This window comes from Rattus norvegicus, chromosome 1 (genome assembly GCF_036323735.1).
Source record: "Rattus norvegicus strain BN/NHsdMcwi chromosome 1, GRCr8, whole genome shotgun sequence".
In the NCBI taxonomy this organism is placed as follows: Eukaryota; Metazoa; Chordata; class Mammalia; order Rodentia; family Muridae; genus Rattus; species Rattus norvegicus.
Window position 1 is genome coordinate 72,066,410 of NC_086019.1, and position 27,011 is coordinate 72,093,420.

Genomic DNA, 27,011 nt, shown 5'->3' on the forward strand with positions numbered 1-27,011 from the left:
ATACCCATTCAATATTTAATCTTCTGTCCTCACACCTATAATAAACCATTTGTTCCCTTTTTATGACTTTGGTTAACAGTTTTACCACCTCTGGGAATGTGCTTTCAGCAGTAGAATGTCTGGTTACTGTACAGAAGCAGATAAACGGTGACTCATGGGAAACTAACAGAGTTCTCATTGCAGTTTTGACTATCAGATCAAACCTAAAAGCAATCTCACTATAAAAGAGCTTAAATTAAAATAACTGTTATAATTTTAGGAATTTTTAGGATCATCATTAGGAAATAAGAAGTAATCTACAAAGTCTATATAGCATCACTACAAAACAGTTTACCTTCAGAGATCTGCAGATATCTGTTCAAAAGGGGTGGGCTAATACCTAGTGAGTACTATATTAATAATAAAAGGAAAAGCACACTAGTAACAGGAATCTTTTCTAAGCCCAAAATCCTGGGCTTTGACTATCAGAGCTTCTTTGTAATATTATCTAAATTGAAGTAACTTCACTAAGATCAAGCGCTAATTATTACTTTGCCCCGTTATGGTTAATGACACAGAGATATAACCATAGTGGTGGTGCTAATTGGTGGGCCATACTCCATGAGTTCAAAAGCTGTTCGTTGTTCGTCCTGCACTGGCTTGTGCAACTCTGGCCATCCAAACTCTGCATTCATCACATTACTGTTGAAATAAAACATTGGTCTTGATAATACTGTATTAAATAGGAACTATAAGTGATAGTGAATTTATAGTATAAATATCCCCAGGCATAAATGATAAATAGTAGATTTCTATTGTAAAATAATTCATTTTTTCTTTATATGGTTGTTTAATTATATGCATGCAGGAGCTACAAACACAAGAATAAGTCTCTGACTTGTAAGACATAGAATTGAGATGACTGTTATCTTCCATAGGGTGCTGCAGTTGAACTCAGTCCTCTTAAAGTATAATCAATCTCCTTAAATGCCCCTAGTTAGAAGACACTATTCTCTCAAGTTTTATATTCTCCATTCTTACACAGTTGTATGACTATACTAAAGTTGTGCAACCACAAAAATGAATTCTAGTAAGAGAATGTGCCTCCCTATCCCCTCCAATGGAAATTTTGTTCCCTTTTTTAAGGAAAAGGGAAGTATCCACATTTTGTTCATCCTTCTTCTTGAATTTCATATGGTCTGTGGATTGCATCTTGGGTAATTTGAGCTTTTCGACTAATATCCACTTATCAATGAGTGCATACCATGTGTGTTTTTCTGTGATGTGGTTACCTCACTCAGGATGATATTTTCAAGTTCATTTCATTTGCTTAAGAATTTCATGAAGTCATTGTTTTTGATAGCTGAGTAGTACTCCATTGTGTAGCTATACCACATTTTCTGTATCTATTCCTCTTTTGAAGGGCATATGGATCCTTTCCAGCTACTGGCTATTATAAAAAGGCTGCTATGAACATAGTGGAGCATGTGTCTTTGTTGTATGTTGGAGCATCTTTTCCATATATTCCCAAGAGAGTCAGAGGTAGGTCCTCAAGTAGTGCAACTTCCCATTTTCTGAGGATCATCCAGACTGATTTCCAGAGAGGTTGTAAGAGTTTGAAATCCCACAATGGAATTCAAACAATGGAAGAGTGTTCCTCTTTCTACACATCCTTGCCAACATCTACTGTCCCCTGAAATTTTTATCTTCACCATTCTGTTTGGTGTGAGGTAGAATCTCAGGGTTGTTTTGATATGCATTTCCCTGATGACTAAAGATGTTGAACATTTCTTTAGGTGCTTCTCGTCCATTAGATATTCCTTAGCTATGAATTCTGTGTTTAGCTCTGAACTCCATTTTTAATAGGGTTATTTAACTGTCTGGAGTCTAACTTTTTGAGTACTTTGTATGATTTGGATATTAGCCCTATATTGGATGTAGGATTGGTAAAGATCTTTTCCCAATCTGTTGGTTGCCATTTTGTCCTAATGACAGAGTCTTTTGCCTTACAGAAGCTTTGCAGTTTCATGAGGTCCCATTTGTTGATTCTTGATCTTAGAGCATAAGTCATTGACTTTCTATTCAGGAAATTTTTCCCAGTGCCCATGTGTTCGAGACTCTTCACCACTTTTTCTTCTATTAGTTTGAGCATATTTGGTTTGAAGTGGACATCCTTGATCCACGTGGAGTTAAGCTTTGAACAGCATGATAATAATTTGCATTATTCTACATGCTGACCTCCAGTTCAACCAGCACAATTTGTTGAAAATGCTATCTTTTTCCCATTGGATGGTTTTAGTTTCTTTGTCAAAGATCAACTGACCATAGTTGTCTGGGTTCATTGCTGGGTCTTCAATTCTATTCCACGAATCTATCTCCCAGTTTCTGCACCAATACCATACAGTTTTTATCACTATTGCTCTGTAATCCTGGTTGAAGTCATGGATGGTGAGTCTCCCAGGAGTTCTTTTATTGTTGAGGATAGTTTCATCTATCCTGTGTTTTTTGTTATTCCAAATGAATTTGCAAATTGTTCTTTCTAAATCTATGAAGAATTGAGTTGGAATTTTGATAGGGATTGCATTGAATCAGTAGATTGCTTTTGGCAAAATGGCCATTTTTCCTATATTAATCCTGCCAATCCATGAGAATGGGCATTCTTTCCATATTCTGAGATCTTCTTCAATTTCTTTCTTCAAAGACTTGAAATTTTTGTCATACATATCTTTCACTTGCTTGGTTAAACACACACCAAGGAATTGTATATTATTTGGGATTATTTTGAAAGGTGTCATTTCCCTAATATTTTTCTCAGCCTGTTTATCCTTTGAGTAGAGGAAGGCTAATGATCGGTTTGAGTTAATATTATACCCAGCCACTTTGCTGAAGTTGTTTATCAGACTTAAGTAGTTCTCCAGTGGAACTTTTGGGGTCACTTAAATATGCTTTCATATCATATCCAAATAGTGATATTTTGACTTCTTCCTTTCCAAAATGTATCTTTTTCACCTCCTTTTTTTTGTCTCATTGCTTCGTCTACGAATTCAAGAACTATATTGAATAATTAGAGAGTGATTGGGCAGTCTTCTTTATTCCCTGATTCTAGTTTGATTGCTTCAAATTTCTATCCATTTAGCTTGATGATAGCTACTGAATTGCTGTATATAGCTGCTTTTACTATGTTCAGGTATATGCTTTGAATTCCTACTCTTTCCAGGACTTTTATCATGAAAGGATATTGGATTTTGTCAAATGCTTTCCCTGAATCTAATGAAATGATCATGTAGTTTTTATCTTTGAGTTTGTTCATATAGTACATTAGGTTGATGGATTTCTGTATATTGAACCATCCCTGCATACCTGGGATGAAGCCTACTTGATCATGATGGATTATTATTTTGATGTGTTTTTGGATTCCTTTTGCAAAAATTTTGTTGAGTATTTATGCATCAATATTCATAAGGAAATAGGTCTGAGGTTCTCTTTCTTTGTTGTGCCTTTGTATGGCTTAGTTATAGTAGTACTTGTGGTTTCATAGAAGGAATTTTCTGGTTCTCCAGCTGTCTGTATTTTTTGGAATAATTGGACAGTATTGGCATGAGGTTCTTTATGAATTTCTGTTAGAATTCTGCACTAAACCCCTCTGGGCCTGGGCTCCTTTTGGTGGTGAGACTTTTAATAACTGCTTGTATTTCTTTAGGAGTTATGTGGTTGCTTAGATGACTTAACTGTTCCTGAATTAACTTTGGTACATGGTATTTGTCTAGAAGATTCCTCACTTTCTCAAGTTTTTCAAGCTTTTCTAGTAGATTTTATGATTTTTTGAATTTCCTCAGATTCTGTTGATATGTCTCTGCTTTCATTTCTGATGTTGTTAATTTGGAGAATACATATTTAGGATTGAGAGTTCATTATGGAGGAATTTTCCTTCGATGAATATGAAGTGTTCTTCCTTCTCTTTTTTGATGACTTTTGGTTGAAAGTTGATTTTATTCCATATTAGAATGGCCACTCCAGCTTGGTTCTTTGAACCATTTGCTTGGAAAGTTGTTTTCCAGCCTGGGTCTTTTTATGTATCCAGTTTGTAACTCTTTGTCTTTTTATTGGGTGAATCGAATCCATTGGTGTTGATAGATATTAAGGAATAGTGATTGTTGGTTCCTGGTATTTTTGTATTTAGAGATTAAATTATGTTTTTGTGGCTCTCTTCTTTTCGTTTTGTTGCAAGGAGATTACTAGACTAGACTAGATTACAGGACTAGGGACGTAGGTGTACTTTTATTCTGAAAATTTTAATTTTTTATGATACATGTGTTTTCATAATATATGTTGATCAAAAATTAGCAACAGTTAACTAATCATGAATTAGAAAGAGTCAGAGAGATTCAGAGAGCAAGTGACTGAGATAGAGAGAAAGACAAAGAGACAGAAGGAGACAGAGAAAGAATGTGGAGTGCATCTGGGAGCTACTCAAGAAACTAAAAGGAAGTAGGAAAATTATGTAGTCTTATCTAACTAATAAAGCAAAAATGTAAAAGATATAAGGAAGAAAACATCATGCATATCAAGGGAAAAAAACCACCAAGATCTCCTCACAATTTTGAACATCTATGCCCCAAATTCAAGAGTACCGATGTTTGTAAAAGAAACATAGCTATAGTCCAAACACACAATGAACATCAAACAATAATAATGCGAGACTTCAACATGCCATTCTCATCAATGCACAGATCATGCAAACAAAAACCAAACTGAGACTCAGTGAAACTAACAGAAGTTATGAACCGAATGGACTCAACAGATATTCACAGAACAATTCACCCTAAAACAAAAGAATATATCTACTTCTCTGCACCTCAGGGTACCTTCTCCAAAATTGACCATATGATCAGTCACAAAACAAATCTCAGCGTATATAAGAAATATGAAATAATTGCATGCATCCTATGACATCAACAATAATTAAGACTGGTCTTCAATAAAAAGAGACACAACAGAAAGCTCACATATTCATGGAAAATGAACAACTTTCTCCTCAATGATATCTTGGACAGGAAAGATATAAAGAAAGAAATTAAAGACTTCTAGGAATTTAATGGAAATGGTGACACAACATACCCAAACTTATGGGATACAATGAAAGCGGTGCTAAGAAAAAATTGCACAACACTAAGTGCCATGGTAAAGAAGTTGGAGAGATCATGCAGTAGCAACTTAACAGCATACATGAGAGCTCTAAAACAAAACAGAAGCAAACACATTCTATTCGAGAGGAATACAATGCAGGAAATAGTCCAACCCAAGGCAAAAATCAACCAAATAGAAACCCAGAGAAAAATGTAAAGAATCACAAAACTAAAAGCTGGTTCTTTGAGAAAATCAGAAAAATTAACATAATCAGAAATGAATATGGAGACATAACAAGAGAAACAGAGGAATTTAAAAAAAATCATCAGATCCTACTTCAAAAGCCTATACTCAACAAAATTGCAAAGTCTAGATGAAGTGTATGATTTTCTAGAAAGTTATAATATACCAAAGTTAAATCAAGACAGGTAAGCTATATAAACAGGCCCATACAGCTAAAGGGTATACAAGAAGTAATTAAAAACATCCTAACCATAAAAAGCCTAGGGTCAGACGGCTTTAGTGGAGAATTCTATTAGACCTTCAGAGAAGAGCTAATACAAATACTCCTCAAACTATTCCATAAAATAGAAACAGAAAGAACAGTATCTAATTCATTTTATGCAGCCACAATTGCTCTGAAACCTAAACTACACAAGGAACCAATGAACTTTAGAATAATTTCCATTATGAACATCAATGCAGAGATACTCAATATAATTTTCATAAACTGAATCCATGAACACATCAAAATCATCATTTACCATGATCAAGTAAGTAGGCTTCATCTTACGAATACAAAGTTGGTTCAATATATGAAAGTCCACTAATGTAATTCAGTTTATAAACTAATTCAATGAAAAAAATCACATGATTATTTCATTAGATGCTAGAAAAGAATTTTCCAAAATACAACACAACTTCACATTAAAAGTATTAGATGGTTCACAAATTTAAGGCCCATACCTAAAAAAATAAATGTATATACAGCAAAGCATAGGCAATATCAAATTAAATGAAGAGATACTTGAAGCAATCCCACTAAAATCTGGGACAAGACAAGGCCTCCTACTCTCTGCATACCTCTTCAGTATAGTACATGAGGTTATAGCTAGAGCAGTAAGACAACAAAAGAAGATCATGAGGATACAAATTGGCAAAGGAGAAATAAGGGTATCCCTATGTCCAGATGATATGATAGTACACATAAGCAACCCCAAAAATTCTACCAGAGAACTTCTACAGCTGATCAACTACATTTGTAAAGTGGCTGGGTATAAAATTAAGTGAAGAAAATCAGTAGCCTTCATTTATTCAAATGGTAAATGGGTTAAAAGAGAATTTAGAGAAACTATATCCTTCACAGTAGTCACAAATAATATAAAATATCTTGGGGTGTATCTAATTGAACAAATGAACGATCTGTATGATAAGAATGTTAAGTCCCTCAAGAAAGAAGTTCAAGACCTCAGAATATAGAGAGACTTCCCATGCTCAGAAATTGGTAGAGTTAACACAGTAAAAATAACCAATCTAACAAAAACACTCAAGACAATCCTGGACAACAAAATTCCAACACAATTTTTCAAAGAAATGGAAAGAGCACTTCTCAAATTTATCTGGACAAAAAACATAATAGCCAAAACAATTTTTTTTTGCCTTGAGTTTTTTTAATCCATGTAAGTGGGGTTTCTTGTCCACGCAGGGAGAAGCAACCCTAAACCCAAAAAGCACACAAATTTTATTTATTACAGAGAGCAGACTTCAGCAACAGGGTTAGCTGGCCCATTCTCATTGGTGGTACACAGGACAAAGTATCTGGTCAGGTATTGGCCGGTCATCTAAAGGGGCTGTTTTTGGCTCTGTTTGTCACTTTCCTCATCCAGCTCTACTACACCTGACCTTGGTGAATCACTGGGAAAGGGCTAATTTGACACATCCCTTAGAGTGGGGGGGGGTGAACTGGGAGGTCGGGAAGGGTCAGGATGACATCTTGCAGTTGTTCCTGGAATTTGCCACAGGAAGGGTTGGTGGGTTCTTTCTGAGAATAGTTGGGGTTTTTTTGTTTGTTTGTTTGATTTCTGTTTTTTTTTGTTGTTGTTGTTTTGGGTTTTTTTGTCTTAATTAGTTTACTCAGAAATGCCTCAATATCTTGAGCACCAGAACTTTATAATATCACTGTGCAGCATGACATCATGTATCTCTCAGAAAGTTCACAAGTTTGTTACAGGCATCCTGACCACCAGATATATTTCTCAAAACCTTGTTTTTATAACTTTGTTTCTCATATCTATGAAACTATGAAACTTTATTTCCTCACAAACATCATGTGTCCTCCACTGGACTTGCCACAGCACATAAGTCTATCTCAGCTGACATTACTCTGCCAATAAGCCTGAGACCTTCAAAAGTGTCAAGAAGCTGCAGCACACCTCCGGGAGATTTTTGGGACTCTTATGGAGTCTGGACAAATGGAGCTCAAGTATGCAATGCAAGGCTGCCCAATACACGAGTGTTGTTAGCAAAAATCCTTGATCACATGCCCTTTCACCTGCTTGCTTTAGCAGAACATCTTTTCACCTGAGTCTGCTTCAGCAAAATGTTCTTTCATGTGTCTGCTTTAGCAAAATGCATCCAGCAGAACTGACTTTCCAAAGAACCCTTAAGTTTCCACTTCAGGTCAGTGCTGGGAGACCCTGTTTATATCGACTGCAACAGTGTGCAATCATTCCTGTTGTGCCCCACATCTGGTTGGTTGAGTCTGATGAACTTAATTTGGCGGCTGTCTTGGAATGTGTATTACTTAGTGTTCTCTTGAGTCACAGAACTTATGGGTAGTCTCTATAGAGTAATGGAATTTGTTGATGACTTACAGTCTGTAGTCCAACTCCCTAACAATGATCAGCAGCATCTGTGAACACAAGTACAAGGATCTGGCAGCTGTTCAGTCCCATAAGGCAGGTAGGCATGCAGGCAGGCAGGCAGGCAGGCAGGCAGGCAGGCAGGCAGGCAGGCAGGCAGGCAGGGAGGAGGAGGAAGAGGGGGAGGAGGAGGAAGGGGGGAGGAGGGGAAGGAGGAGGATGAAGAAGAAGAGGAAGAATAGAGGACAGAGATAGAGAGAGAGAGAGAGAGAGAGAGAGAGAGAGAGAGAGAGAGAGAGAAATCTTCCTTCTTCCAATATCTTCATATAGGTCTCCAGCAGAAGGTGTGTCCCAGATTAAAGGTTTGTAACACCATGCCTGGATCTGGAACTTGCTTTGTCCCAGATGACCTTGAACTCAGAAATCTCCTTGCCTTGGTCTCCTGGGATTCATAGCTACTATGCCTCAATATCCAGGTCAGATATTTGTATCTCCCATCCTCAAGATCAGGATCACAGATGGGCCTTCCAATTCTGGATTGTAGTTCATTTCAAATATAGTCAAGTTGACAACCAGGAATAGCCACTACAATCCACCCCTTGTCAACTCGACACAAATAACATCTCATGTCCATATAAAACAATAAAAAGGTCATGAATATGCCTAACATTATATAAATATTCCTCATTTAATTGTAAAGGCATTTGTAAATTGACAATGGGGCAATGACCCTTGGGAACATTCTTTTAGTATTGACACTATAATCCCAATTGATGTTAAAGAAAGTGAAAGAGGACAAATGTATTCTTAACAAAACAAAACAGAAGCATTCATAGTACTTTATAATCCTCATTTCTGCAACTGGTTATGTGGCCTTAGCTGGTATTTATAACTACCTTCCTCTATTACCGTATCTGTATTTCCTCCACCCTGTGCCAGCACCTCAGCAGGTCTTGACTCTTTCCCTGGAGGAGTGAACAACACTATCATTCCTGATGGGTCTGCATCCTTTGCCATCCTGCTTCGATTAGGCTGTTGTAGTTTCCCATTGACTTTAATCACAGGGCATCGTAGTACTCAGAGACGCCCTAAAGGATTTCTTGCACTCCAGACATAATCCTTCTTATCTCCATTGTGGAAAGCCAATCCAATTTTCCCACAGTAATCTGGATCTATCCCCCCCCTCATAACACTGTTATTCTATGCTTAGCCTGTTGGTTTAAGGACATTAGAAGCCCAAAATGACCAGAGGGAAGTCTGAGCTTCCAGTTCAATAGAATGTTTGTTGTGGCTCCTGGTAGGAGCACTCCCTGCTCTGGAACCAAAACTTCTAGGCCACCAGAACCGAGGGTTGTGGATTACAGGAAGCAAAAATTTTCCTAGAGGGTCATTAGGAATGATAGTGAGTGAAAATATTTCCTTTTCCACTCCTTGATTCCTAGAACCATGGATCCTGGCTCTAGCAGAAACTGTACCATATATCGGATGCTGATTCAAAGCATATACTGCCTTTTGAAGAGCTTTGCCCCAGCCCTCCATGCTGCTGCCACCTAGTTGGCACTGTAACTGTGTCTTCAAATCCCATCTTTCTAACAGACCAGATGTTTCAGGATAATGGGGAACATGGTAAGATCAGCATATTCCATGATCATGGGCCCACTGTCTCACTTCTCTGGGTATGAAATAATTTCATTGTTCAGAAGCAATACTGTGTTTCTACAGTATACCATGATGATGTATAAGACATTCTGTAAATTCACAGACAGTGGTTTTGGCAGAAGCATTATGCACAGGAAAGGCAAATCTATAACCAAAATAAATATCTCCTTCTGTAGGAACAAAACATTTTCCTTTCCACGAAGGAAGTGGTTCAATGTAGTCAACCTGCCCCAGGTTGCAAGGTGGTCACCTTGAGGAATGGTACCATATCTGGGCTCAGTGTTGATCTCTGCTTTTGTCAGATCTGTCATTCAGCAGCCAGGTCAGCCTTGGTAAATGGAAATCCCTGTTATTGTGCCCAAGAAAACCTCCTTCTTGACCACCATGGCCACTGTGTTGATGTGCCCATTGAGCAATGACAATGGCTGGGGAAAGAGGCTGACTATCCACAGAATGGGTCATTTTATCCACTTGATTATTGAATTCCTCCTCAGGAGAAGTCACCTTTTGATGAGCATTTACATAGGAACCAAATATATTTACATCTTTTACCCATTTGGAGAGATCTATCCACATATTTCTTCCCAAGATGTCTTTCTGATCAATTTTCCAATCACTATCTTTCCAAGTCCCTGAAAATTTAGCCAATCCATTGTCTACAGCCATGAATCAGCGAACCATCATACACCTGGCCATTTCTTCTTCCAAACAAACTGTAATATCATGTCTACTGCTCGAAGTTCTACACACTGTGACGATTTCCCTTCACCAGTTTCTTTCAGGGTTGTGCCAGAAAGCTGTTGTAATGCAGCAGTTGTCCACTTCTGGGTGGTGCCTGCATAACATGAAGAACCATCAATATATCAGGTCCTAGTCTTCTCTTCTTCAGTCAGCTAATCATAGGGAGCACTACATGAGGGTATGTGTACCTGCTTGGCAGCAGATGGCATCATAACAGGAGTAGAGACCACTGGCATTTGAGCAACTTCTTCATGTAACTTGCTTGTTCCTTCAGGACCTGCTTGGGCCTGATTATGTATATACCACTTTCATTTTATAATAGACCGCTGTATTGCACGTCATCCTACTTTATGACTTTGAGGGTCTGATAAAACCCAGCTCATGATGGGTAGCTCAGGTCGCATGGTAATTTGGTGTCCTGTTGTCAAACATTCAGTTTCCATTAAGGCCCAATAGCAGGCCAAGAGATGTTTTTCAAAAGAATAGTTGTCTTCAGATGATGTTAGAGCTTTGCTTCAAATCCCCAAAGATCCCTTTGTGTGATTTACTTACATGGGCCTCCCAGAGGCTCCGAACAGCATCTCTATCTGCCACTGACACCTCAAGAACCATCGGGTCTCCTGGATAATATGATCCAAGTGGTATCACAGCCTGCACAGCAGCCTGGACCTGTTGAAGGGCCTTCTCCTGTTCCGGGCCCCGTAAAAGGATAGCAGCTTTCTGAGTCACTCGGTAAATGGGCCTGAGTAACACACCCAAGTGAAAAATGTGCTGTCTCCAGAATCCAAATAGACCCAGTAAATGTTGTGCTTCTTTCTTGGTGGTGGGAGGGGCCAGATGCAATAATTTATCTTTCACTTTAGAAGGAATATCTCTGCATGGCCCACACAACTGGACTCCAAAGAATTTCCCTGATATAGATGGTTCCTGAATTTTGTTTGGATTTATTTCCCATCCTGTGATACACATACGTGTTACGAATAAGTCCAAAGTGTTTGCTACTTCCTGCTCACTTGGTCCAATCAGAATAATGTCATAAATATAGTACACCAATGTGATATTCTGTAAAGGTACAGCGTGGAATTGTAAGGTCAGCATCCATGTTGTGGTGCCACAGCTCCTCTCTCTGTCTTTCCGGTCTCTTCCTCCCCAAAACAATTCTTAACAATAAAAGAACTTATGGAGGAATCACCATCCCTGACCTGCAGCTATATTACCGAATAATAGTTATAAAAACTGCATGATATTTGTACCTACACAGACAAGTTGGTCAGTAGAATAGAGTTGAAGACCCAAAAATGAAGCCACACACTTATGGATACTGAAACTTTGACAAAGAAGCCAAAAATATACAATGGAAAGAAAACTGCATCTTTAATAAGTGGTATTGGTGTGGTTGGCAGTCTGTATGTAGAAAAATGAAAATAGATTCATATTTCACACCTTGAACAAAGCTCAAGTCCAACTGGATCAAGGACCTCAACAGGAAACCAGATACCTTGAATCTAACAGAACAGAAATTGGGAAAGAGCCTCAAACTCATTGGCTTTGGGGTTCAGGAAAATTTTCTAAACAGATGTCAAATGGCTCAGGCTGATAAATGGGACCTCATGGGACTGCAAAGTTTCTGTAAGTTAAAGGACATAGGGAATAGGGCAAATCGTCAACCTACAGACTGGGAAATTATCTTCACTAACCACCTGTCTGATAGAATGCAAGGAGCCAAAATATATAAAGAACTCAAGAAGATAAGGAACAAGAAAATTTAAAAAAAATCAATCAAAAAATGGGATAAAATAGAACTAAACAGAAAATATACAATATAGAAATACTGAATGGCTGAGAAGCCCTTAAAGAAATGTCCAAATCATGAGTGATCAAAAAATGCAAATAAAAACATTCTTGGGATTTCACCTTTTGGGATATATCCAAAAGATGCCCACCATGCCACAGGAGCATATGTCCCACTATGTTCATTGCAGCCTTATTTGTTATAGTCAGAAGCTGGAAACAACCCAGATGTCCCAAAAAGGAAGAATGGATACAGAAAACGTGGTTCATTTACACAATAGATTACTACTCACCTATTAAGTAGGACATCATGAGTTGTTCAGGCAAATGGATGGAACTAGAAAATATCATCCTGAGTGAGGTAATTCGGACTCAAAATGACATGCATGTTATGTACTCACCAATAAGTGCATATCCGCCAGAAAAGTACAGAATACTCAGGATATAACCTACAGAACTCAAGAAGGTTAACAAGCCCAAGGACCCAAGTGAGGATACCTCAATGCCACTATGGAGGGAGAAGAAAGCAATCAGGCAGATGGGAGAGGGAGGGAGGAAGTTGGGGAGAGAGAAAATGGGAACAGTGGTGGAGAACAAGACCATGTATTAAGTTGGGACAGGACTGAAGCCCTGTGGGACAGCAGACATAATGGAAACAAGTAAACTCGGGAGGTAGGAGGGGGGCTCAAAGTTGGTACCTTAGATGAAAGGCCCCACAGTCGGGAAAGGGAACTTGTAGAGTCCAGCTACAGTAAAAAGACAGGACATCAAGTTGAGGGATGGGGTTGTGACCACTCAGTCAAAAGCTCTAACCTAGCATTGTTCCTTTCTAAAAGAAATGCAAGGACAAAACCTGAGATGTACCTGAGGGAAAGAAAATCCAGTGACAGGCCCAAATTTGGATACAGCTCAAGAGGCTCCAAAGCGAGACAATATTTCTGATGCTATTGTATACTTACAGACAGGAAACTAACAGACCTTCTGTCAGAAGGGCCCAACAAGCAGCTGAAAGTACCAGATGCAGATACTTATAACTAAGTGATGGACAGGAGCCAGGAACCCCTGTGTTTCCATTAGGGAAAAACTAGATGAAGCTGAAGAGGAGGGGTTACCCCATAGGAGGACTAGCATTTTCACCTAACTTGAACCCCTGAGATCTTTCAGACACTGCACCACGAATCAAGCAGTGTATATCAGCAAATATGAGGTCCCCAACATATACACAGCAGAAGACTTCCTGGTCAGGCCTCTGTGAGAGAAGATGCACCTCACATTGAGAGACTTAAGGTGCCAAGGTGTGTGAAGGTCTCGTGAGTTGAGGGTGGACCTGGGGCGTGGGGGAGCATCCTCTTGGAGATAGGGGCTGAGGTATGGAATAAGGAACGGACAGAGGGTGGACCACTAGGGAGATAATGTATGGACTGTAAAAAATATTTGAAGAGTAATTTAAAATGAAAGAAAGAAACAGATTGAGAATTTGGGAAAGAACATGGTTGTGTATGGGAGGAGTTGCATGGAGGTTCAATACAAGACTTCTTCACAGTCACTCCTGGAATGTAAAAGGAGTGAATCAAGCTAGAAAATGAAAAAAAAATAACTAAAAGAAACCTATCAAGACAGGTATTAATAAGTGAGACCTGAGGTTCAGGGAGGGAATTCATGTTTTAGAACCCAAAATTCAGCTTAGTTTATAATTAATAATGATTGATTGAACAAATGCTAAGTCTTATGTCATATCTGATGAGGCACAGAGTTTTGGCATTTTCACTGAATCTTCTTCAGTTTTTCAAAACCAATATTTAACATATATTTTTGCTGTGCTTCTCTGGTGTCCTGGAGAGTTCTGGATAGAGCTGGATGCAAGGTATTACTGGATTTGGCTTAATTATATTTTATCAAGGCAATGAGAACACAGGTCATTCATGTCACTGTTATAGCATAGTCCACAGATTCTCCTAACTCTAAACTGTGAGGCAGTATTTTTCTATTTCAGGAAATTTGTGACAATTTGCTCAAAGTTTAATCATACACACTGACTCTTAAAGACCTTCTTGAATTATTAATGCATTTCTTACTTTGTGTCACCTAAAAAAATCCATTGACATCATTCTAAAAGGGTTCGCATAAACAAATTTTGAGGCCGTCTTGGGACCATATTTTCCCAATTGTCATCCTTCCTGGGACTTTAATTTATAAAATCACAGTGATGTCATGGAACTAGCTAAAACATTGTTATTGGTATTTATCACAAGTCTAAACATGCACTATAGACAACAGATACTGAGCTCCAGAACAATTGCCAAAGATACTTCAAGAGGTGAGAAACCACCTGGAGAAAGGAAGGTATGAATACAGAGGTAACCTCTGCTTTGGCTACAGAAAGACAGGAGTCTGGTATGTATAGGTACATCTTTGATTTGCTGATCAGCATGGCTCTTCACCATTCTTACTGCCCAGACTTAGGAAAACTATGCTCACTTTTATTTTATTCTTCTTGCTCCTGAATATTCCACTCCTCATGGTCACTTTCATTAATCTTAGCTGTTTTTGGACAGGGAAACAGAATGAAAAGAAGAATGGAAACCTGAAAACAGGATGTATCTTCACGTTTGGAATAGTGAAATGACCAGTTGAGAAAGAGTACTTCAACAATATTCTCCATAAACAATAGATGCTTTTATATTTTCCTTGTGAATGTCATCATGAAAATTTATCAAGTGTTCTGATAATGGTGATCAGGACAATGTTATCCTGTTCATTGTACCTGCTATCCAAGAAACAACACCAAATTCTTTTAGAGACTCAATAATATTTTGTCATAATAATAATAATAATAATAATAATAATAATAATAATAATAATAACCCTAGATGCACAGAACACATGAAATTGAAGAAGGGTGGCCAAAATGTGAATGCTTCACTGCTTCTTTAAAAGGGGAACAAGAATACCCTTGGGAGGGAATAGGGAAGCAAATTTTAGAACAGAGGCAGAAGGAACACCCATTCAGAGCCTGCCCCACATGTGGCCCATACATATACAGCCAACAAACTAAATAAGATGGATGAAGCAAAGAAGTGTAGGCTGACAGGAACCACATGTAGATCTCTCCTGAGAGACACAGCCAGAATATGGCAAATACACAGGCGAATGCCAGCAGCAAACCACTGAACTGAAAATGGGACCCCCGTTGAAAGAATCAGAGAAAGGACTGAAAGAGCTTGAAGGGGCCTGAGACCCCATATGAACAACAATGCCAAGCAACCAGAGCTTCCAGGGACTAAGCCACTACCCAAAGACTATACATGGACTGACCCTGGTCTCCAACTGCATAGGTACCAATAAATAAACTAGTAAGGGCACCAGTGGAAGTAGAAGCCCTTGGTCCTGCTAGGACTGAACCCCCAGTGAACAGAATTGTTGGGGGAAGGGCAGTATTGGGAGGAGGATGGGGAGGAGAATACCCATATCAAAGAGGAAGGGGAGGGGTTAGGGGGACATTTGCTTGGAAACCAGGGAAGGAAATAACAATTGAAATGTAAACAAGAAATACACAATTTAATAAAGATGGAGAAAAAATAAAAAAGAAATAGAAATAAAATCACAACATCTTAAAAAAAAAAGAGTATGTACTACAGGTATCTCCAGTGAATTTTGACTGTATATTTCCCAAACAGTATGAGTTGTGTGGACTGGAGATTCAGTCCCTGCTCCACTTTTTGACCCTTTAGTTCTTCCCACGAGTATTTGTTCTACCTTCAAAGTCGAAGTGAAGCATCAACCTTTCAGTCTTTCTGCTTCTTGGGTTTCTTATATGTGAATTTTTCTTAGGTATTCTAATGTTTGGGCTAATACTCACTTATCAGTGAGTGCATATCATGTTTGTCACGTTGACTGGGTTACCTCACTCAGGGTGATATTCTGTAGTTCTATACATTTGCCCACGAATTTCATGTACTTATTGTTTTTTTCTTTTTTCTTTTTCTTCTTTTTTTTTTTTTCGGAGCTGGGGACGGAACCCAGGGCCTTGCGCTTGCTAGGCAAGTACTCTACCACTGAGCTAAACCCTGAACCCCACTCATTGTTTTTAATAGCTGAGTAGTACTCCATTTTGTAAATGTACCAGATTTTCTGAATCCATTCTTCTATTGAAGGACATCTAAATTCTTCCAGCTTCTGTTTTTTATGAAAAAGGCTGCTATGACCAGATTGGAGCATTTGTCCTTGTTATATATCAAAGCATCTTTTGGGTGTATGCCCAGGAGTGGTAGAGCTGGTTCCAAGGTATTACTTATTTCTACTTTCTTTTCTTTTCTTTTCTTTCTTTCTTTTTTTTTTTTTTTTGAGGAACCAGCAGAATGATTTTCAGAGTAGTTGTACCATCTTGCAATCCTAACAACAATTGAGGAGTGTCCCTATTTCTCCACATCCTGGCCAGCCTCAACTATCACCTGTATTTTTGGTGCTAGCCATTCTGAAAGGTGTGAGGAGGTATCTTAGGTTTGTTAAGATTTGCATTTCCCTGGTGACTAAGGATGTTGAACATTTCTTTAGGTACTTCTCAGCCATTCAGTAGTCCCCAGTTGAGAATTCTTCGTTTAGCTCTGTACCTCATTGTAATAGGATTATTTCATTTTCTGTTGTTTAACTTCTTGAGTTCTTTGTATATAATAGCCCTCTATCAGATGTAGGATTGGTAAAGACTTTTACCCTGTCTCTTGGTTGCCATTTTGTCCTAATGACAGTGTCCTTTTACTTTCAAAAGCTTTCAATTGTCCAAGGTTCAATTTGATGATTCTTGATCTTAGAGCATAAGCCACTGGTGTTGTGTTTAGGAAAGTTTTCCCTGTACCTCTGTGTTCAAGGCTCTTCCTCACTTTCTCTTCTATTAGTTTCAGTGCATCTGGTTTTATGTGGAGGTCTTTGATCCACTTGAACTTGAGTTATGTACAAGGATATAAAAATGAGTCATTTTGTATTCTTCTATATGCTGACCTCCAGTTGAACCAACAACATTGGTTAAAAATGCTGTATTTTTTTCCATTGTAAAGTTTTAGTTCCTTTGTCAAAGACCAAGTGACCACAGGTGTATGGGTTCATTTCTGGGTCTTCAGTTCCATACCATTGATCTGTCTCCAATAACATACAGTTTTTATCACTATTTCTCTGTAATACACCTTGATAATAAGGATGCTAATTCTCCCAAGAAGATTTTTTATTTTGAGAATAGTTTTCACTATACTGGGTTTATTGCTTTTTCAAATGAATCTGCAAATTGCTCTTTCTAAATCTATGAAGAACTGAGTTCAAATTTTGATGCGGTTTGCATTGATATTGTAGATTGTTTTTGGGAAAATGGCCATTTTTATTATATAAACCCTGCCAAGCAATGAGCATGGGAGATTTTTCCATCTTCTGAGATCTTTGATTTCTTTCTTTAAAGACTTGAAATTCCTGTCACACAGATCTTTCACTTGCTAGGTTAAAGTCAAACCGATGTATTTTATATTATTTGTGACTACTGTGAAGGATGTCATTTCCCTAATATCTTTCTCAGCCTGTTTACTCTTTGAGTAGAGGAAGACTACTGATTTGTTTAAGTTAATTTAAATTCACCCACTTTGCTTAAGTTTTTTATCAGCTGTAGAATTCTCTGCTGGACCTTTTGGGGTCACTTATATAGTCAAAATATCATTTGCTAATAGCGGTATTTTGACTTATTCCTTTCCAATTCATATCCAATTGACCTCTTTTTGCTGTCTACTTGCACTGTCTAGAACTTCAAGTACTATATTAAGTAAGTGTGGAGAGATTTGGGAGCCTCCTCTAGGCCCTGATATTAGTGGAATTGTTTCAAGTTTCTCTCCAGTTAGTTTGATGTTGTCTATTGGCTTCATGTATATTTCTTTTACTATATTTAAGTATGGATCTTGAATTCCTGATCTTTCTAAGACTTTTATTATGAATGGTTATTGAATTTTGTCAAATGATTTTTCAGATTCTAATAAAATGTTCCTATTTTTCTCCTTAAGATTGCTTATGTAGTGAATTATGTTGATTAATTTCCATCCTTAAATATCTCTGAAAATGTCTAGAACCAACCTTTCAAATGAAAACTGTTATTTTCAATATTGGCTTGACAAGTCAGTATAACTTGTCACAATAAAAGAAAGAGAAGAGTCATAACCTCTCTTTGAATTTCTGAAGGCATATTACAGTCTCCATGTTCTCTGTCCCACAAGATCTAAAATCTTGAAGCAAGGCACCTTGTCAAATCTGGGATATAGGCAAGCAAAAATGGGTCAGAAATAATTTGTCCAAAACAGCTTCCTTGTCAACATTGTCAGGGCCCTCAGCAAGTTCACAGTCAACATCATTCTTTTTCCCAGATTAGCATGTCTCAGCATTCACTCTGGCAGCTAGCACATTCCTGTAGCAATGTACAGAAAAAAACAAGAAAATGCCTTTTTCTCCACTATAAATACCTGAACAGGATCATTCCATATCCCAATATGTGGATCCTTCCATTTTACCTAGATTAAGTATATGGCACAGAGTGCCATAAACACTCAGAGGGTTCCTTGGCATCCAAATTTTAAAATTTAAAATAAAAAGAGCATTATTCAATAATTATCTGGCATATAAGGATATAACTCCCCCCTTTTTTAATTAAGACATTGTTTTAAAGTTTTATAATACCTGTTTTATAACTATTTGATAGTAATTCCTTACAATTAAGAGTCATAAGGAATCTCAATAATATGGTTAACATTTGTCAAATATCATTAGGCTGTAATCATCTTGATTTAACTCCCAAATTGGGAGAGGAAATAAATGGGTATTCTGAAGACATTGACTGAATATTTGGGCTGTTTGTTCTTGAGTTACTGTACAGGGAAACCTCAAAAAATTAACATTAAGATGAAATTTCTTATGTATTTGTAAAGTTTATCATAGGCAGTATTATTTATCTATTGGAGCAATAATCAGTATCACACATAACTGTGGATACTTTTGCCACAAAGGCTTTAAGGCACAGGCCATGTACACCTGAAACATAGTAGGACTATTGGCCATCTCCTGAAGTAACGCAACCCAATGACAGCAAGGAGAAAGCTCATGAAAATTTATGGAAGGAAATTTAAAAGCAAACCTTTTACAATCTTTACGATCTAGTGGGATAGTAAAATAACAATATTTTAAGGCAATAAGTGTCATATGCCATTTTTGGGGGTGAGTATAGCCACAAGAAAAGAGGAACAGACTGAGAAGGTCTCATGGGCATCATAGTTTTGTTAATTTCTCTTAAATCTTGTAATAATCTCTGCTTTCTAGAACTTTTTTTATCCAAAAATGGGTGTATTTCAAGGCAAAGTGACCAAATCTCAGTATTCCACAATAACCAATTAAATTGTTGTTTGTAATAAGGTATAAATATTTCATCAGTTTCTTTGCCAAAATACTTCCGTGACTCTATCCTACAATTCTATAATAACACAAATACAGCTTTATAATAGGGAGTTAAATTAACTTGGAGTGGATGAATGACTCCATAGTAATAGTCTCTTTTGTCAAAGGAGTACAAGAGAGTACAAACAACCAACAATTGACCATAGTCTATATAATTAATGTATCTGTTGTTAACACTTAGCTTTCTCTACCTTCTGCAAAGCTATCCCTCCTTCACCAATTAATTGTCTAGAGGAATTAGAATTTGCATCTCCCTTGAGGATAACAAACAAATGCTTAAGTCCTCCTGTGGTGAACTTAAGTTGAGGTCTTAGCTAATTAACCAATTAAAGTCTCTTAGAAGCTTTTAAAAATAATTTAAAGTAAACTATCTTTACTTACTTGAACTTTTTGTGCCACAGTTTATTTAGAATATAACTGATGTCTAAAATATTAAACAGGATATTACCTTTGAATCTTTATCTGGAGCAACAACTACTCCACAAATTTTAAAAGTTTTTTTGTATAAGAGCAAAGAATTGTAGTAAAACTCTTTCAGAGGGATTAGCTAATAAAATATCCATATAATGAAAAATATACACTGAAAGATTCAAAGTCCTAAACTTCTTTATTGAAGCAGCGACAATTTTTTACATAATGTAGGGCCATAAGTGATTCGTTGAGGCAAAACTTTCCAATGAGATCACTTCACGGGCTCTCCAAAATTATAATCAAACTCAACTAAATGAAAACCTTTCACAGTCATCAGGACATAAAGAAACAACATAAAAGCAATCCTCCAAAGCTATAATACTCTGTATATGTCTTGAATTGGTAGTTAAAGTAAACAAACAGGTTGTATGTAATGTTCTTACAAGTTCCATAGCCTCAACAACCCTTCATAAATCCTGTAACAATCTCTAACTCTTTGATTTTTTTCTTAATTACAAATATGTGTGTGTTAGAATCTTGAGCCTGTTTTTTTATCAAACTGCAAACTGCAGCTATTGGAACACTGCCAATTTTTAACCAGAATCTTTGCAATCCAGACGATAACCAAAACTTTGGAAAGCAAAATTCAACCACCAACAATCTAGTCTCCAAAATCCAATCTCTCCTAAAGTACCAGTCCATCCCTCAGGCCATAAAGTTTGAATGCCAATTCCTGTACACGAACGCACAACAGTGTAGCCTCCAATACCTCAAAAATATACTTCTCAAAATTTTATCTTTTATAAGTAGTTTTTAGGATAAGAAGTGTACAAAGTATTACAAAAGTTAGAGCAACCTTTAAACACCTGTTTTCCTCTGTTGGCTCATTCTACGTGTTGTCTAGAATTACTCTAACCAAGTTACCAGTTTTTATCTAACATATGGTTACCAATGTTACAAACTTTTAAACATACCCAATAACTTTAAAATCCAGTAATCTATATCCAAGGCATGTAGAACATATTTATACTTTTAAAATGAGTCAGAAACAAAATGAAACGTCTACACATATCTTTAATCTTTAGACCAAACACAATTCTCACTTTTTCTAGCAGTAATTTTAAGAGAAGCACCTTATCAGAGATTTTTGTGTGTGAGAGACAAACAAAAACCAGAGAAATAAACTGAGAGACATGGTCACCTTGGTTCACTAAGGACAGACACAAGACCTAGAGGGAAAGAACAAGATGGTTTCCCACCAAGGGGACCCAGATATCCCATCTAAAGTACCCAGAACAAGAAATAAGCTTTTCTCCAATAGGAGCCACGAAGGAGGCAGGAAGACTCTGATCTCCTTCTGTCCTTAGGAGAGCTCCAAAAAAGCTTAAGCTCATTTTCCTTCTCTTTCACCAAAGCATCTCCAGAGAGTCCTCGAAGACAGTTTTTATAAACACATTCTCTCTCATGTCTAGGCTGTAAACTATCTCTAGTCAAGGTCCAAAGACTAAAAGCTTCTAAGAGAATTGATTTCATTTCTCTAGATTTTTAGCATAACTTTAAAAGAACACATACACAAAAACATTGGGCAGGACAGGGTCAAATGAAGAAGACAACCTTCCTATTCGAGTTGACCAATAATTTTAAATGTTCCTCAGGGTAAGCAATCCCAGTCTTCCAGCTCAGCCGACTGCTCAATTCCCCGCCAAAATGTTAATAAAGTGTGTTTTGTGAGCTTGGGGTCTCCTCTTGCCTGGGAGTTTGGGGACCCTATCATTCATTGGAACAATAAACCTCTTCCAGATTATAGCGATTCTGGGTCTCTGTGGCCTTATTGAGTGGGGGTCTTCCAACAGATTCTTACAAAGTCTCCTGGCCAGAGCTACTCTCTGGTGTTGGCAGACAGTCCCTCTATCCCGTTTAAATTCTGACAGCACATAATGGGCATTGACAAAGTCTATCTATTTAACTTCTCCTTAAAACAAATAGAAAACCTGATAATGCAGTAGCCACTTAAAAGCCATAGGTTGGCTGACAGGTCTTAAATCTTGGGGAAGGCTTTGTGTTTTGGACCTCGGTAGAATCCCACAAAGCCAATAGGCCAAGGGAATGATCCCATTGGCCAACACATTTCTCCTCTTTTCTGTCATGGACAACTCCCTGTCCTGTAAAAAAAATTCCCCTGGACCAGGGATATATGTGCCCTTGCACTACAGGGTCCCCATTGGAGGAGTTAAAGAAAGGATTGAAGGAGCTGAAGGGGTTATTAACTATTAGAATAACAATACCAACCAAGCAGAGCTCCCAGGGACTAAACCACCATCCAAATAGTACTCATGGACAGACCCATGGCTCCAGCTGCATATGTAGCAGAGGAGGTGTGGAATGTTAGAACCAAGCAGATCAAAGCTATCTTAGAAAACATCAGGTGATTGGGAACTTCAGAAGAATTTGCTGAGTAAACACCCTATTCAAGAAGTGTCACGAAACTCAAGACTGATGATCAAAATGTGAATGCTTCACTCCTTCTTTAAATGAGGAAAAAGAATACCCTTGGCAGGGAAGGGAGAGGCAAAGATTAAAACAGAGACTGAAGGAACACCCATTCGGAGCCTGCCCCACATGTGGCCCATACATATACAGCCACCCAATTAGACAAGATGGATGAAGCAAAGAAGTGCAGGCCGACAGGAGCCGGATGTAGATCGCTCCTGAGAGACACAGCCAGAATACAGCAAATACAGAGGCGAATGCCAGCAGCAAACCACTGAACTGAGAATAGGTCCCCCGTTGAAGGAATCAGAGAAAGAACTGGAAGAGCTTGAAGGGGCTCGAGACCCCAAAAGTACAACAATGTCAAGCAACCAGAGCTTCCAGGGACTAAGCCACTACCTAAATACTATACATGGACTGACCCTGGACTCTGACCCCATAGGTAGCAATGAATATCCTAGTAAGAGCACCAGTGGAAGGGGAAGCCCTGGGTCCTGCTAAGACTGAACCCCCAGTGAACTAGACTATGGGGGGAGGGCGGCAATGGGGGGAGGGTTGGGAGGGGAACACCCATAAGGAAGGGGAGGGGGGAGGGGGATTTTGCCCGGAAACCGGGAAAGGGAATAACACTTGAAATGTATATAAGAAATACTCAAGTTAATAAAAAAAAAAAAAAAAAAAAAGAAGTGTCACAACTGAAGTAGGGGCAGGAACTCCAGCACCACCCCCTCTGCATGCCAAAGATAGCTCCCTGCTGGGAGCTACCTCCCTGATGGAGGTGAATGTGTGTCTTATATTTACTAGCCAATAGATTTAAAGGTCAATATGCTGAGCCAATAAGTTCAAACTGTAAACTTACTGATGTAATATGTACTCCTAAAAGGCATAAAAACTGTGTGCCTCTGTTCTTGGGGGTTGCCTCTACCATGACTGCAGAATGACCTCAGTGCACTGGATCAGTAGACATCCTTTTTTTACATCGATCTCCATCTCTGTGTCTAGTAAGTTGGACATCCTGAACATAGGTCTTGGAGCGCTTTTCTCAAGTCTTACAGAGGGACTTGTTGGGCACCAATGGGAGGAAATGCCCTTGCTCTTGCCAAGGTTGGACTCCACAGTTTAGAGGAATGTCAGGGTGGAGAGGGGGGAAAAACTGGGTAGATGAGTGAGGGAACACTCTTATAGAAGGAGGGGAGGGAAGTGGGATAAGGGATTTGTGGACAGGAAAACTGGGAATGGGACAGGAAACATTTGAAATATAAATTAAAAAATCTGATACAAAAACAAAAAAATGGTACTTATTATCCAACAGAAATGCATTAGGATTTTAAAATAGAACATATGTAATCATCTACTCATTTCTAGAAATTCCAAGCTAGAAAATGTGGGGAGAATTTTTGTTGTTGTGGTTTTTTTTTAAATTCTATTTTTTTTATTTGTTCATTTATTATATATAAGTACACTGTAGCTGTCTTCAGATCCACCAGAAGAGGGCATTGGATCTCTTTACAGATGGTTGTGAGCCACCATGTAGTTGCTGGGAGTTGGACTCAGGACCTCTGGAAGAGTTCTCAGGTGCTCTTAACCGCTGAGCCATCTCTCCAGCCCTATTGTTGTGTTTTCTAAAAACACTCATATCTTAGTCTAGAAACATATTCAATTATTCACATTGCTCTAGTGTTCTCTGATAACCAATTCATATTCATCCAGTATTGACTGTTTGCTTAGCCTGCATCAAACCAGTTAGGGAAAAGAGGACAGATGTCTAAAGGCTAAAATTCCTCCTGGACTTAATATGTTAGCTGGAAATATTGTCAAACATGGAAAATTTTGTGAAATAAAAATATAGCCAAAACCAAACCTCCTTCTTTTGGAAGAAAGTCCTCCAGATAGTGCCATGTATGGCCAATGACCATATTTATAGCCTAGACTCATGGATCGGAGTAGCTTCTCTCATGAAAAACAGAGATACCCAACAAGGATAACCACCCTTCCGTGAATTTTGCTGATCTTAGCAGCAATTCGGCAATGCATAGGACAATCTAAAATAGGAGAGTCTGATAGCAACACAGCTACTGAACCTGCTCAGTCAGACGAGCTCAAATATCAGGATCCTAAAAAACCACCAGCATCTACTTATGCTTCAGGAGAGACTCCAAACAAGTGGTCTGCTCCTCTACCCCTCCCTCTCCCACTCAAGGTCAGGGTTCCATTAAAAAACAAAACATAATGAAACAAACAAACAATCAAAAAACAACAAAGGAGCTTCCACCTGCCTCTCCCCTTACTTTACCTCCCCCAATACAGCAAGGAAGAGATATATTACAAGACTTAGAGGTAATTCTCACCACCTAATCAGAAAGAGACCATCTTAAATTAGAGGATTTTACCTATAAAGAAAGTAATATCCAAGGAGATGCAAAAAACCTTCCTCGAAATCACACCCAATTCTAGGGAACATTGTAAGATTTAATGGGATTGGGGATTTAGCTCAGTGGTAGAGCGCTTGCCTAAGAAGCACAAGGCCCTGGGTTCGGTCCCCAGCTCCGGAAAAAAGAACAAAAAAAAAAAAAAAAAGATTTAATACTCCTTGCCTTGATGAGCTCTGCAGTGAAGCCATCTGGGACCCACAGTGGTCTCAATCAAGGGAGAAGCATAGAGTCCTAACACAGCTGGTTGGAGAACAGCTGGTGCTACAAGATTTGAGGGCAATTAACAAAGCCATGGAAGCCTTGGGGCCCCTACAAAGAGGATTAGGACACATCTAAGCCTCCCTACCATGTCCCCCTACTAGCAATAGACAGATCTTCCTTATAATGAGGTACCTAAAGGCCTGGAAGCCTAGCCAATTCGCTTTTCTGCAAGTGTTTTAGTCTCAGGCCCACCCTGAGACATTGGGATAAGGTTTTATTCATCCACTTTCTTCCATGACAAATAAAAGCTTTGGAACCAAGAACTGTCTTTTTCGAGCTGGAGCTGCCTGCAGGAGCTGTAGAGAAGGACTTCGCCTATAAATCCACCGACTACTCTTCCATAGAAGGCCTCCCTGAGCACCTAGCTGTGGCCGCCATTAAACCCAAGCTTACAGTCAATCTCCCACAAGCCAAAGGACTCCCACCGTGGGATCAGCTACAGTTCCCTCCTTTTACCTGGGCCCTGAGCAGGATCCTGCCAGCAGACCCCGACTCTGGGAACCAGATGGCCCTGGGTCTCCCTGAAGGCCTAGGAACTACGAACCACTCAGGCTGACTGTTCTAGCACTCCAGATCGTGCTTCACACTCCAGGAGTGGTATTCCTGTGGCTTCCCAAAGTCCAACACCCTGCCTTCAGTCATATGGTGTAAGCGTGGTCAAACTTCCCAAGTCCTGCCTCCCAGAGCCTCTATGCCCTTTGGCAAAGGAGATGCAGCTCCCTGCTCCCCTCCCCCATTAACCCAATAACTGATTCTCACTCTGTTACTGTGCTACCAAGACTATATTCTTCCTTTGAGCTTCCCTTCAAAGTTGACCTTTTCATCTTCTTCCAGGCTACACTTAGGACTTACTAGCCAAGAAAAAAACGAAAGGGGAAATGTAGACCTGTCTTCTAGAGTACACAATGGCAGCATGGCAGAGCACACCCCCACCCACCTAGGCCAGCCAAAGACAATGGAAAAACACACCTGAAAATCAAAATGTTTTTCCAGTGCTCATTGTGGGCTGTCTGGATTTAGACACTGGCCTTTTCTGCTAATGCTAATATTCAAAAACAATCCTTAGGCAATTTCATAAAAGTATAAATAAAAAACAGGATTGTAAAAACAAATCTTAAATAGGATAAAATAATCTTGTGGATTGACCAAATAATGAAAGCAAAAGGAATAAAGCTGGAAATATAGAAAGACTTATGTTAAATTATGCATTGTATGAGTATAATCACAGTGGACCTCAACTGTCACTACACTATACAAAAATTTCTATGAATTAGAAAACCTACAATTAGATTTCAAAATTATAGCACACTAAGGTTTAATACAGATTTCAAAAATATCTAATAAAAAGACAAACTCCATTCCAAATACTATAATATAGACACCGAACATAAGTAATGTTTAATGAATGAAAAATTTAACATCAAAAAAAGTTAGCTCAATTTTTAAATGGTACAAAAGTAAGAATTCTGAGAATAGGAAGTTCAAATGTGTGTTACCTTTAGGAATTTTCTACATTCTTAGTCACCATGGAAATAAAAATTAAAACTACTTTCAAGAACATTTGGTGAAGTGGTAGAGAAATTGAAAATGAATTGAATGTGTGGAAAGAAAGTAAATAGTAAATGCCAAGTAAAAGATCTGTACAATAAGAACTTCAAGCCTCTGAAGAAAGAAATTGAAGAAGACATCAGAAGATGGAAAGATCTCCCATACTCATGGATTGGCAGGATTAATATAGAAAAAAATGGCCATTTTACCAAACGCGATCTACAGATTCAATGCAATCCCA

The 27,011-nt window shown here is 38.4% G+C and overlaps 1 pseudogene; it reads right to left on the bottom strand.

Annotated features, from left to right (window-relative positions):
- Nucleotides 1–8,807: 8,807 nt before the first annotated feature.
- On the bottom strand, nt 8,808–11,465 carry LOC134484198 (uncharacterized; annotated as a pseudogene).
- Between the last annotated feature and the right edge of the window lie 15,546 nt (nt 11,466–27,011).